The 14,841-nt window shown below is 39.0% G+C and overlaps 1 long non-coding RNA gene across 1 annotated transcript in view; it reads right to left on the reverse strand.

Annotated features, from left to right (window-relative positions):
- LOC134531477 (uncharacterized) overlaps nucleotides 1–14,841 on the reverse strand; it is a 483,907-nt gene that overhangs the window by 63,293 nt on the left and 405,773 nt on the right. The window contains exon 3 of the long non-coding RNA XR_010075003.1: nucleotides 13,065–13,142. This is a non-coding gene — a long non-coding RNA (uncharacterized LOC134531477). The remainder of the gene's footprint in view (nucleotides 1–13,064; nucleotides 13,143–14,841) is intronic.

Consider the following 14,841-nt stretch of genomic DNA (forward strand, 5'->3'; position numbering starts at 1 on the left):
TTAACAGTTTTCTTCACATCGTTAGAACTGTAAATTACTGCAGCCGATGTCTTGAATGCACACTTCTTCACTTTGTCATCGAACGGATATGGCTTTCCACATATACAGTCCAACCACAAGTTATATTTCAAAGGTCCGTTTGTTGCTACATCATCAGTAAGCTGATTGATTATCTTCTGTCTGATATCGTCAAGAAAATTACAAATGTCCTTCGACTCACCGAACATATTTAGATAATAGTAGTCTTTCAACGTTCCACGAAATGCAGACTGCGCCAAGTAGAAGCCATTATCGTTCACTTGTAATGCTCCGAACACAGACTTAGGTTTAGTTCCATTTTCAGACGTCATAACAATCGGTTGCTGGACATCTGTTTTTTTTTGGTTGTACGCTTTCGTGTCTCCAATCTAAAGCGAGGAGTCGAAATGTCGGCAGGTAGTTCAGCAGTAGGAGCACAGACTCCACCTTTACATTTTTTCGCATGACGTCGCAAACTGTCAATTCGAGTAAACCATTTAAGGCACTCATCACATCGAAACTTCATGCGAGAAGGATTCTTCGTGCATTTGCTCCGCTCATGTCTTCGTGCATCATGGGAAAATGCGAACTACGTATCACAGTAGCTGCAAGGATACCGTGGTGATGAAGACGATCCTTTCAGACCCGATCCAGATACAGGCGTTGCAACAGTAGTACCATTTCCAGGCATTCTCTTATGCACGGGAACCTTGACGTCAGCGACGACAATGGTGGAGCAGATCTCGTTGGCAACGACGACGACGTCAACATTGGAGGAGATTTCAACAGATGTGATACCACCAGCAGAAGATAGCTTAATGACTACTGAGCTGGATGTGCAGGAAACCACGACGATCGACGATACGACCTCGATGGAGACTTCGATGGATGCTGATTTGACAACTAGCGAACATCGGTGCTGTTACTGCGACAAGATTTTCTCAAACAACAGCAATGCTCGGCGACACGAGAGGAGCGAATGTGTCAAGAAACTATATCGTAAAATGTTTGTTTGTGAGAAATGTCATAAGCAGTTTGCCAGAAAAGATAATATGAAAACGCACATGAAGGCATGCAAAGGTCCTGCTGTGCGGCAGAAATTAAAGGTTTCGTCGCAACAACGATGCATCGATGTGCATAAGAGAATGCCTGGAAATGGTACTACTGTTGCAACGCCTGTATCTGGATCGGGTCTGAAAGGATCGTCTTCATCACCACGGTATCCTTGCAGCTACTGTGATACGTAGTTCGCATTTTCCCATGATGCACGAAGACATGAGCGGAGCAAATGCACGAAGAATCCTTCTCGCATGAAGTTTCGATGTGATGAGTGCCTTAAATGGTTTACTCGAATTGACAGTTTGCGACGTCATGCGAAAAAATGTAAAGGTGGAGTCTGTGCTCCTACTGCTGAACTACCTGCCGACATTTCGACTCCTCGCTTTAGATTGGAGACACGAAAGCGTACAACCAAAAAAAACAGATGTCCAGCAACCGATTGTTATGACGTCTGAAAATGGAACTAAACCTAAGTCTGTGTTCGGAGCATTACAAGTGAACGATAATGGCTTCTACTTGGCGCAGTCTGCATTTCGTGGAACGTTGAAAGACTACTATTATCTAAATATGTTCGGTGAGTCGAAGGACATTTGTAATTTTCTTGACGATATCAGACAGAAGATAATCAATCAGCTTACTGATGATGTAGCAACAAACGGACCTTTGAAATATAACTTGTGGTTGGACTGTATATGTGGAAAGCCATATCCGTTCGATGACAAAGTGAAGAAGTGTGCATTCAAGACATCGGCTGCAGTAATTTACAGTTCTAACGATGTGAAGCAAACTGTTAAAAACGGTATCCAGAAACTCTGTCAAGAAGAGGTGGACTATGTCTGTAAAGGTTCTGGCTGGACTCTGTCTAGTATAAACCGATTGGAGCTAAAAATTTGTAATTTCACACCGCTGCGGAACTAAATGATTATAAGATTGCTGGCTTTCGTAAGTGATCCTGTAGTAGAATAGAAATTATGTAATAAATATTATGTTTGTAAAAGAACTTGCGGTGTTTAATTCCTCGAACCTGTTACTATTATGTTAAATTGATGTTATATTTAATTTTTTTTTGCATCATCCTAGATCGTACCAAGGACCTTAGTCGATCTAATTAATCAGTATATTGATCGGAAATTTATTTAATGATTTATGAACTTTTTCCCGGATCTCTAGCATTAAAATTACACATTTCCAATATGGTGGTCTTGATGTCTGATAGGATGGTGGTCGTAGAGGATTTAGAGTCTCTTTACGAATGTTGAACATGGTTTATTTAAATTATTTTTTTTACATAAGATTAAACATTATTGCAACGATCGGGTATCGAACCGAGGACGGGAATCGATCGAATCAATATGTAAATTAATGAGTGATTTATTTAATGAATTTTGAACTTTTTCCCGCATCTCTAGTATAAGAATTACGGATTTTAAAGATGGCGGCCGTAACGATAATTGCAACAGTTACGTCTTAATACAAGATTGCGGATCTGTCTTGAACAGGTAGTGCTATTATTACTTAAAATTAAAAAAAATTACAAGTCCGAATATGCATGTTATTTTTTTATATACCTTATTTAATTCTCAGTATGGTAAATGTCTCGATAGTCGAGCGGTTAAAGGCGTGCGTTTTCCTACCTAGAGATCAGAGCTGCGCTGGTTCGAATCACAGCGCTTCCGATATATTTTTCATAAATAAAAAAATTTAATATTTCGATAAGGACTATAATAGCAATGGTAGGTAATGGAACATCGACCTTGTGTGACGACACAGAGCGACTCTGGCGCTCTCTAGGAACAAACAGCAGAAACATATTCGACGGTATCCAAGATGGCGGCCTCCAGTGTAACAGAAAAAAATCAATATGGCGACAGAGACGAAAATTTCATCATAATGAGTGGGGCGCTCGATTTAAAGATGGCGGATCCAATATGGCCGCCGTGATCTACTTGTCCCGTTACGTTATGTCCCGTTACGCTGTGTCCCGTTACGCTTATCCAAGATGGCCGACGTGACGTCAGAGATGGACGTGACGTCAGAGATGTGGCTCGGCTCTCGGCTCCACATCCTGAAGCCTGTCCCCGGATAAAGATGACCGTCGAGGTCAAGGTCAAGTCCTGATAGAGGCTTAACTGAGGCTTGAGTTAAGGATGCTTAAGCCTCTTTAAGGACATTTCTAGCCGCTGGGATTTTTACGGACTAAAACGGGAAATTTTCCCTCGAAACGGGAATTTTTCCCTCGAAAACGGGATTTTTTTCTTAAAACGGGAATTTTTAAATCACATTGAGTCATTTTTGAGGACTTTTGAGGAATTTTTGCCACCGTGACGTCACAAATCCAAGATGGCGGAGTCGGCTCTCGGCTCCACAGCCAGAAGCCAGATCTCGGACATACTATTATATACTACTAACGATGGCTTCGCTAGACTCCAAGGAGAAGGAAGTACGTCCATCCTGTTAGTGCTTCTTAGATTTCTCAGAGATTATTTGACTGAGTAATGATATTTTTATTTTAATTTCCACCTGATAAAAATATTACAAGTGATGATTAAGTAGCAGAAGTTCACTAATTATTAGCAACCTTGAATAAAAAATGACATGCTTCATTAAGTAAAAAAATCCTTCATGCAGAGATAAATTCCTCATCAGTAACCAGAAGCACTCGGAGAAAACCATCAGATGTCTAGTCAGGAATAATCAGAAGCACCCAGAGAAAACCATCAAAATACTGTCAAGAATAATCAGAAGCACACACGGAAAAATCCACCATAATACTGTCAAGAATAAACGGGAGCACACGGAGAAAACCGCCATAATATTGACAAGAATAATCGGAAGCACACGGAGAAAACCGCCACAAGTTTTCTTTGTTATAATAAAATTTCAGGAAAAAATAACAAAAAATAAAAATAAATTAATAAAAAATTTTAAAAAATAAAATAAATAAATACATAAACAGATTCTGCTAGCTTGTGAACTTCTCATTGTTGAGCAAAGATATAGTTTTAGTACAAGCCAGAATTTTATGTATTTATTTATATTATTTTTTAAAATTTTTTATTAATTTATTTTTATTTTTTGTTATTTTGTTCCTGAAATTTTATGATATCAAAGAAAACTTGTGGCGGTTTTCTCCGTGTGCTTCCGATTATTCTTGTCAATATTATGGCGGTTTTCTCCGTGTGCTCCCGTTTATTCTTGACAGTATTATGGTGGATTTTTTCCGTGTGTGCTTCTGATTATTCTTGACAATATTTTGATGGTTTTCTCTGGGTGCTTCTGATTATTCCTGACTAGACATCTGATGGTTTTCTCCGAGTGCTTCTGGTTACTGATGAGGAATTTATCTCTGCATGAAGGATTTTTTTACTTAATGTAGCATGTCATTTTTTATTCAAGGTTGCTAATAATTAGTGAACTTCTGCTACTTAATCATCACTTGTAATATTTTTATCAGGTGGAAATTAAAATAAAAATATCATTACTCAGTCAAATAATCTCTGAGAAATCTAAGAAGCACTAACAGGATGGACGTACTTCCTTCTCCTTGGAGTCTAGCGAAGCCATCGTTCTATTGCGATCGTTAGTGAGCATCCCGCATCCCGCATAAAAGAACTAAATATTATTTACCTGCAAGTAACATGTGGCGACATCTGTTGTTGAAAAGCAGAACTACTTGCAACAAGTACCTTTGAATGAGATAAATTAATTTCTGGCTGATGAAATAATAAAAAAATTTATTTAAGTAATATATCTAATTTAAAACTCTTAGTTTGCATCTGGCATTAGTCTCAGTAACTAATATGAATCCTGAAACGGGATTCGTTGCTGTATCGAAACGCCATCACTGTAGATACTGTAGCAAGGTGTTTACCTTGAGAAAGAATGCTAAACGACATGAGAGAAGCGAGTGTAATTTGGGTCCTTGTCAAAAACCATTTCATTGCAGTCAGTGTCAGAAATCCTTTGGTAGAAGATATTACTTGGATAGACATTACAAGACCTGTACAATTAAGATGAATAAAGATAACGAAGACTGGGCTACAACATCGCGGAAGAGGAACGAAGGCGAAAAAGCTAATGCTAAAATTACTGATCTAGATCAAGATAATAATTTAAAATTTAAAACAAACGAAGGAAGTTGTAACCACATTAGAAATGAAAATATATTTACTCCAATATCTAGTAGTCTCCATGAAAATGAGAAAGATGGAGAACCATCTGAAGCTTACAAGGTCGAAGACTTTGATGAATCATCTGAAGCGGGCATGATTGAAGATTGTGGTGACACATCTGAGGCTGACATGATTGAGTACTGTACTGAAGCACCTAAAGCAGGCAAGATCGAAGACTGTGATGGCGGTCTGAGACCAAAACGATGGAAACGACGTAATAAAATAAATTATCCTGATCAAGTTTGTGGTGCTGACATGATTGAAGACTGTGGTGACACATCAGAAGCTGGCGTGAACGAAGACTGTGCTGACACATCTAAGGCTGACATGATTGAATACTGTGCTGAAGCACCAAACGCATGCAAGAGCGAAGACTGTGATGGTGGTTTGAGACCAAAACGATGGAAACGTCGTAATAAAATAAATTATCCTGATCAAGCTTGTGATAATCACTGGCACGATGAGGAAAGTAACCCTGAGGTTGGTGTTAAAACGGAAGACACCAGATATCATAATATTTATAATAAACATACAAGGATGATGAACGCAGCAGAAGAGATTGATTATACCTCATGGGAAGATCCTAACATATTGGTTGACAGGCTACGACTACTACATGGATCTCTTTATGCAGGAAACTATTCGAACATTACAGAAATATCCTTCATACTCAAAGAACTGAGGGAAGCTGGCTACATACAATAATGGCTTAAATTAAATGTATGTGTATAAACTTGAAGATAAATTAATATATTTTATTTCCAAATGGTATCTACCATTTATCGAAATCTGATTTCTAAATAAAACTTATAACTTAAAGGTGCACAAAACGTTACCACTGCCAGTCAAAATGTATACTAATAAAGACATGTTAGTAATCATGCCAAGTTCGATAAGAAAAGTAATTGGAATCAGTTGGAACCAATTGAAGATGGAGCTCTTGGAACAATTGGAGCCTTTTGAAGCATTTGGAGCCTTTTGGAGCTGTTGGAGCCATTTGGAGCATTTGGAGCCATTTGGAGCATTTGGAGCCTTTTGAAGCATTTGTAGCTGTCAAGCATTTGGAGCTGCTGGAGACATTTGGAGCTGTCAAGCATTTGGAGGTCGTTTGGAGCATTTGAAGCCATTTGGAGCTGTGTTAAGCATTTGGAGGCTGTTGGAGCCATTTGGAGCTGTGTTAAGCATTTGGAGGCTATTGGAGCATTTGGAGCCTTTTGGAGACATTTGGAGCATTTGGAGCCGTTTGGAGCATTTGGAGCCATTTGGAGCTGTCAAGCATTTGGAGGCTGTCAAGCATTTGGAGGCCGTTTGGAGCATTTGGAGCCATTTGGAGCTGTGTTAAGCATTTGGAGGCTATTGGAGCATTTGGAGCCTTTTTTTGGAGCTGTTGGAGCATTTGGAGCCTTTTGAAGCATTTGGAGCTGTCAAGCATTTGGAGCTGCTGGAGACATTTGGAGCATTTGGAGCCGTTTGGAGCATTTGGAGCCATTTGGAGCTGTGTTAAGCATTTGGAGGCTGTTGGAGCTGTGGGAGCCATTTGGAGCTAAGAAGTAGTCGTTGCACGTCTATGCGGGGCTAAATGTTTATAAGATTGCTGGCTTTCGCAAGTGATTCTGCAGTAGGAAAGAAATTGTGTAATAAATATTATGTTTGTAAAAGACTTTGAGGTGTTTTATTTGTCGAACGCTACACTTTTCTGGTACTTTTTTAAAATTAAAGTTGTTGTTTTGTATCGGCCAGGGATCGAACCAAGGACCTTAGTCGATCTAATCAATCAGTATATAGATTACAAATTTATTTAATGAATTTTGAACTTTTTCCCGAATCTCTAGCATTACAATTACGAATTTCCAATATGGTGGTCTTGATGTCTGATAGGATGATGGTAGTAGAGGATTTAAAGTCTCTTTAAGAATTTTGAACATGGTTTATTGAAATTATTATTTTTTATATAAAATTAAATGTTTTGCATCATTCAGGGATCGAACCAAGGACTGGAGCGGATCGAATCAATATGTAAGTTAATGAGTGATTTTGTTTATGAATTTTGGATTTTTTCCCGCTTTTATAGCTACATTATTACATGATTTCAAGATGGCGGCCGAATTTCAATATGGCGGGGGGGCACCTCGCTAATAAATGATTACTGCACTGTAGCGGGTTAGAATAAAATTATCCAGATGGAAATGTACTCTATAATACAAGTACACACAAGATGGAGTACTTCAGCAGGTGGTAGCTCCTGGTAGCATGTACTGAACATAAAATGTCGAATCCATGATGGTCGACAAGGACAAAGTCAAATTTCAAGGACAAAGTCAAATTTCAAGGTCAAGGTCAAATTTCGAGGTCAAGGTCAAATTTCAAGGTCAAGGTCAAATTTCAAGGTCAATGTTCAATGTCAACAGTTGAGGACACAAGTATAGTGACCAGATAATTATACTACATGGTATTGGCACACTCTAGCAGACGAAAACAAGATGGTGGTCTCCAACGGATGAAGACAAGATGGCGGACATGATGTCATACCAGTTGATGATATATACCTTGGTACTGGTGGTGGTAGATCAGTCTAGGTAGCTTTCATGGAGGAAGGATCGACCGTTTACTCTCGCCGGGAATCGAACCAAGGACGTACATCGATATAATCAAACAGAATTCAAATACGTTAATTTTTTGATGAAGTTTGGAATTTTTTTCATTAAAATCGGATAATAAATAAAGATTTTCAAGATGGCGTCCAAATTTCAAGATGGCGTACATGACGTCATACTGCCGGATGATATATATGCTATGAAAAAAGTGGTGGGAGTCAGTATGCCAGCAGTCACTGTGAGGGAAGGATCGGTCGCCATTTTTTTTGCCCTCACCAGGTTCGAACCGAGGAATCCGAACTCCGTGTCGTAAAAGTTTATTTTTTAAATATTTTTTATTAAAATTTTATTATTTGAATTTTTTCATAATTTTTAAAAAAAATTTCATTAAAATGGGATAATAAATAAAAAAGTTAAAGATGGCGGCCATAACGAAAATTGCACCGGTGACGTCATCATCCAATATGGCGGCAATCATATCACCGGAATTTTCGAGAACACACAATTACGTCATCCAAAATGGCGGATCCAAGATGGCGGATACAAAATGGCCGCCGGGGTCAAGGTCAATGTCAAAGGTCAAGGTCACAACCATCCAAGATGGCGGTCATAATCCTAGATGACGTCAGAGGCTTATCGGAGGCTGTAGACAAGGATGCTTAAGCCTCTTTTAGGAATTAGGGTTCTTTCTAGGGCAAAACGACTTTTGAGGATTTTCGAAATCCTGATTTTCGAATTGAGGAATTTTTTGAGAATTTTTGGCGGAACTTTTTTCACAGAAATGTAAATTTTGACTAATTTTTAGGAATTTTGGGCAATTTTTGCCCAATTTTGGCGAATTTTGAGGGTCAAAGGTCAAGGTCAAACTTGTCCCGTTACGCTATGTCCCGTTACACTCCTCCAAGATGGCCGCCGTGACGTCACAATTCAATATGGCGGACACCGGCTCCGGCTCCACGCGCCAGCGCCAGTGCCAGATCCGTCATTCCTATACTACTGACGTTGTCACGTCAAAAAAAAAACTAACTTTAATTTTCATGCAAATAATTAATAGAAATAATATAAAAAAGCACTGGAGGGATACTATTAATACGGTTGGTAAAGTATAAATTATATCAAATTAATTAAAAAAATAAGTTGTCTGTAAAGTCGGTTTACGGACGATAGTTTAACGTGACAACGTCATAACAAAACATTGATGAAATGATTGCATACTTTTATGAAGAACATTGAATCATTTTTATTGAATGATCACTATTTTGTATGGATACAAAGAAGGATTGAAATGAAATCTACATTTTAATTGATAAATTTACTTTTATTTGCACTCATTAATTCAAACATGTTTATTACTTTAACGAACAGATTATTTTAACTATAACTTTTATACATGTTAGATATTTAACTTCTTCCAATCTGTGTTATTCTGTTCAGGATAGGACGATGATAGGAAAAGTAGGAAACGAATGGGAGTTTTTCAAGTTTAATGTGCCTCGAAAAAGTCAAATCGATGGTTGTTCTAATCGAGTGGAAGAGAGATAGATGCGGCGCAAGCGTACAATGAGCGTAACGGGACAAAGCGTAACGGGACAATGTGCGTAACGGGACAATGAGTCATCCTTTTTCGTGCGTGCAGCCGGCGTTCATCGATTTATTAGACGTTGTCACGTCAAAAAAATGCTCAGTATGCAATATTAATATAAGCACGCGTATAAAATACACAATTTAAATTTGTAAAATAATCAAGGTTAAAATTTAATGAATAATGGAAATCATTAAAAATGGTAACTGCTGATTCAAATTGATTGATTTTAATTATTTGTTTAATTATAACGCAACAACTGTAAACTTATAATGCAAATAAATTATACATAAGAGAACATAACCTAACAAACACTTCCATGAAAAAGGCCAGCAACAATGGAAACTGACAAGCAAACTGGCATCATTATACATCGGGATCATAAAATTACTTATATAAATACCTTTTTAAAATACACAAGTAAAAGTTTATAAACTTAATTTATATCACTAATACTCATAATAAATAAATGCTTTTAATCATGAGGTCCAGTATTAAATACCAATCACTAAAGTATAAGATTTAAAAGAACATATATAAGATTTATATGTATGTAGCTTTTTTTTTATTATGGAACCTTTTCCTTCATAGTGTGAAAATTCCGTTGCATGGTGCGGGCGCATTTTAACAATCCACTCTCATCATTTTTTCATAAAGCACCTTAATAAGTGTAATTTAAAAAAAAGGAGGGGGGTGGGGTTCCGTGGCCGGAAGTGCGAAAGTTTCGCGAGTTCTTTATCGAACATTCCAGACCGAGGTAACGGCCGCGCTCACAGTATATAGCCTGCCTCCAGCACAGCACAGGCAGAAGGAGGGGCGGTGGAGAAGCAGAAGCGCTTGCCCGTCGGCGAACCACACTGAGACTCTTCTGCCGCCCTGCAGTTACGCCCTGCCCGAGGATACGTCTTGGTATGGTGATAGTCTTCGTTACTCGTAAGTTGGAGATAAAATAATTTCGAATTTGTCACAATTGGTGATAGCAGAAATTAGAACCAGTTTGGACTTGGTCTTTTAATTGGAAGGCTGCACTTATAAAATTTACGTAGAGTGTGTTTAGCAAACAGTAAGTACGTAGTAACGTAACAGAAGGTAGCATAGAGTCTGGGCAGAAGAGTTGTGTCTTCAGAACGAGAGACATAAGATCATACGTCTAGTTTAACTTAAGACATTTTCTAACTATGGTCTCGTCATTTTAAACTGATACGTAGGTGTCACAAGACGATACGGAACCGCCTTTGTTTAATAGTGTTCAAAACTTAACAATATTTCCAATAAAGACGCGTGCCAACAAGATAACGTAATAGTTATGTTTACATTAACGTATGAGTACATGTAGTACTCCATACATTGACGAAACTTAAAGTAAGTGTAAACGTAGCTGGCCTGTTTGTGATTCTCTGTGCCAACAGTTTGCTTGGAAGAGGCTCCCGAGACGAGCATTCCAGCTAGTCGTAGCTGGCGAGCGAGTTGTCGTTTCGGCCCGACATCCCGCTGCGACGAGACGGCCACGCGCACTGCTGCTCCTGGCATCGGAGTTAGTTCCCAGGAGGTTGAGGGACGAGTGAAGAGTCTCCCGGGCGGTCGCTGCACGAGACGTCACGGCCTGCCCTCAGCCCAGCGACAGAGAGTGGAGCTCGCTGTGCGGACACACCGACCTAGGGGCGAGTCGCGGACATCGTTTACTTGCGCCGCAGGTCGGGCGATGTGTACGATACTCCTTCGAGAAAGGTGACATTACACCAGAGTATTATTTAAATACTGTTTACGCCTTGTATCTTGTTTTTGATTCAATTTATAATTGTGCCTTAAATTATTTCAGAGAGATATATATAATATTTTGATATTGTTATTATATTTAAAAATTAATTTTATGATTATATTGTATCAGAGCTGTTGAAGGTTCTTTAACGATTTTATTTGTAATCTTGCTCTGGCTTAACGATTACGTATTATCAAGTTGGCGGACGTGATGTCATAATCCAATATGGCGGAATGTTTATTATTAAAATGTTGTTAGTAAATTTATATTAATTTTAAAATTTTTTCCTGATTTTCTAGCATACAATGCAGTAAATTCAAGATGGCGGCCGTAAAGAAAATTGCAACGATGATGTCATAATTCAAAATGGCGGCCATAACATCCTAATTTCAAGGTCATGACAGAGGCTTAGGATCGCTTGCTTTTAGGACTCTTAAGCCGTTTTTAAGACTTTTTTAAGGCAAAAGTCTTCTGAGGTTTTTCGAATTTCCAAATTTTGACTTTTTTACGGGTTGTTCTCACCAAAATTTTTAAATATATTTTTTGGTGGAATGTTTTCCCCAAAACTAGGAAATTTGGCGGATTTTGGTTAATTTTTGGCGAATGTTTGGCAAATTTGAGTCATTTTTGTCAAATTATTAAATTCAAGGTCATTCAAGATGGCCGCCGGGACGTCACAACCAAGCGGTTGGCGCCTCGGCTCTTCTCCTGGAACCCTGTCCTCGGATGACCTATTATATATGTACTACTGTAAGATATGAACATTATTTCTCTTGACTACTAGCACAGAAAAATTAATATAAAGACGAATAGAACTATACGGCGATTATAAAAGTGGCAAAGATATTTAAGCATTACTACTTAATTCTTGCAGTGAATATAAACACCGGATATCTCGCTGTCATAGCAGGATTACCCGCCTCCTGAAGCTTGGCTTTATCCCCGCATGAACCAGCACTTGGCGGTAGCGAGTCGCCTGGAGCCGTCCACGAAGTGACGTCCTCCGAAGCCGTTATCTTGTCGTCCCCTGACAACCGATACTGCGAGAACTCCTGTTTTCTACAGTCCTTCCAACCCACACCTCCTAGTGGGAACTAACGACGAATCCTACTCGCTTTCGGACGTTAAACACGTAACGAATGCCATTTTTTTTAATGAATGGTCAGTTACGTGTAGCACACGACGAGTGTCTATGGCGTAAGTTTTTGGCTGGTGTTTATGCAGCAAATAACTCGGCAACCTCGCTACCGCACTCATCTCGCCTATGCCATGGCGCATGCCTTCTTGCCAACTCGTCCCGCTAGTTCAAAACAATTATAGTCGCTGAACTAGTCACTACTTGCTCCCATAATGGGCAATACTTCTGACGTCACACTCCCGTGACGTTTCCTCGTTGAGTGTGTTACTAAAACGGCATACTCACGGGCTTACCACCACTCACGTCACTTCTGGCGGTGCGGGCGGCGACGTCTTCGGTGGTCGGACTGCTTCTCTCTGACTCCAGGGCAGAGGGTTTATACACCCCTGAGCAACAACGATCGTCCAGGCCTAGGACGTTCTTTACAAGCCTCGCTAGAAGTGAATGCAATTTCCTGCCGCGTGGCCGTCAAACTTAACTGGATTGTTCCGTGCGTTTCCCTAGCTTAGTGTGTCCCCTACCTCCCAGACTTTGCTCTGAGCATCTCTGGTTGCAGCACTGAAGGCGCTAACCACAAAAGTAGGGCAAACACGTCTTCCAGATACTCATAATATGTGGGAAGAGCCAACATTGTTACAAACCTACGTGCAATCTACTTTAAAAGCGTGGAATGTCGTTATTTATTTATTTCTACATCTGCGCTACAAAGCAGTAGGTACTCAAGACGGGAGGATGTACTCACCTAAGCTCAGTCACGCCCCAAATGTCCGCCGCCGCAGATAGGACATTCTGCCTCGCCTCATGTCTCCTGACCGGAGTCCTGCGAAACAACAGATAACGAGTCCTTCAGGACACAGCCTACATCCCTGCCTGCTGTCTCCGGGAACAAACAACTACAAACCCTCCCCACATCTTGACCATAAAGAACATTCAAATTTATTTTGTAAATTTGGTAACAATGCATATTTTTATGATTTATATGTTACAAGAATGTATTACAAAGACAGGTTTTTTTATAAAATTACATTTAAAGTAAGATTTAATTTGACAAATGTTTTACTCTGGAAAATAATATTAGTCAGGCTATGCAAGTACACATACATATAACATTAAATACAAAACATTGACCAATTTAACACTTGAAAAATACATAACCAATACACACAAAAAAAAGGGATGTATCATAAAACATTTTGAATTGTTTCACTATTAAAACAGAAATACTACTAAGAAGATTCAAATAATAAAATAAAATAATATTTTATCAAAATTTTAGGTTGGACATGGGTACTACAAATTTTCTACTTTGTTTAACACTGGCAGGTAAATTTTATATAAAATCCAGATAACATTATTAGGGTTTTTGTTTATTTTAAAGTTCAATAACCATTTAGGGTCAACTTACTCAGGGTTAAAACAATTACTTTCATTCTGACCTCTGTAATTTAGAGGCCAAGCACGAATGAACTATTACTATAGTTTGTGCTTCAGTAATAATATTTGGCAATATTAAATTGATTTCCACCGCTGGGTTAAGTTAATACACTTTTGTTTTACGTTTCATCATAGAAATCAGTGTGGAAAATAAAACAATTTCAATGCTTTCCTTTTTCTACAGTTTGGCTTACACAATTCCAAGATGGCATATTTACATACAAGAAATAACTGTCCTAGCACTGCTCCTAAAACTCGAAACCAACCCTATATGCCAAAAGTATCGTAAAATACTTTCTAATAACAGTAGTATATAATAGGGCATACTGCGCCAGGCGCTGGCGCGTGGTGTGTGGTGTCGGTGTCCGCCATCTTGGATTGTAACGTCACGGCGGACATTTTTGACTCAAACTTCCTCAAAATTCCTCAAAAATGACTCAAAATGACTCAAAAATTCCCGTTTTGAGGAAAAATTTCCCGTTTTATTCCGTAAAAATCCCAGCAGCTAGAAATGTCCTAGAAGAGGCTTAAGCATCCTTAACTCAAGCCTCAGTTAAGCTTCTATCAGGACTTGACCTTGACCTTTGACCTTAACCTTGACCCCGGCGGACATTTTGGATCCGCCATCTTGGATCCGCCATCTTGGATCCGACATTTTGGATGACGTCATTTTGTTTTCTAGAAAATTCCGGCATTGTGTTGTCCACCATATTAGATGATGACGTAACCGTTGCAATTATCGTTATGGTCGCCATCTTGAAATTTAGACGCCATCTTGAAATTTAGACGCCATCTTGGAAATCCGCAATTTTTATGTTAGAAAATCGGGATGAATTCCAAAATTCATCAAAAAATTAACTTATTCGAATTATGATTGATTATATCGATCACCGTCCTCGGTTAGAACCCGGTGAGTGCAAAAAAAAATCTAAAAATGTCGACAGGCTCCTTCCTCAATGGTGGATGCAGGCAGACTGACTCCTACCACTTTTTTCAAAGCATATATATCGTCAGCTGGTATGACGACATGACCGCCATCTTGTCTTCGTCCGCTGGAGATCACCATCTTGTTTTCGTCCGCTAGA

Source organism: Bacillus rossius, chromosome 3, assembly GCF_032445375.1.
Source record: "Bacillus rossius redtenbacheri isolate Brsri chromosome 3, Brsri_v3, whole genome shotgun sequence".
Taxonomy (NCBI): Eukaryota; Metazoa; Arthropoda; class Insecta; order Phasmatodea; family Bacillidae; genus Bacillus; species Bacillus rossius.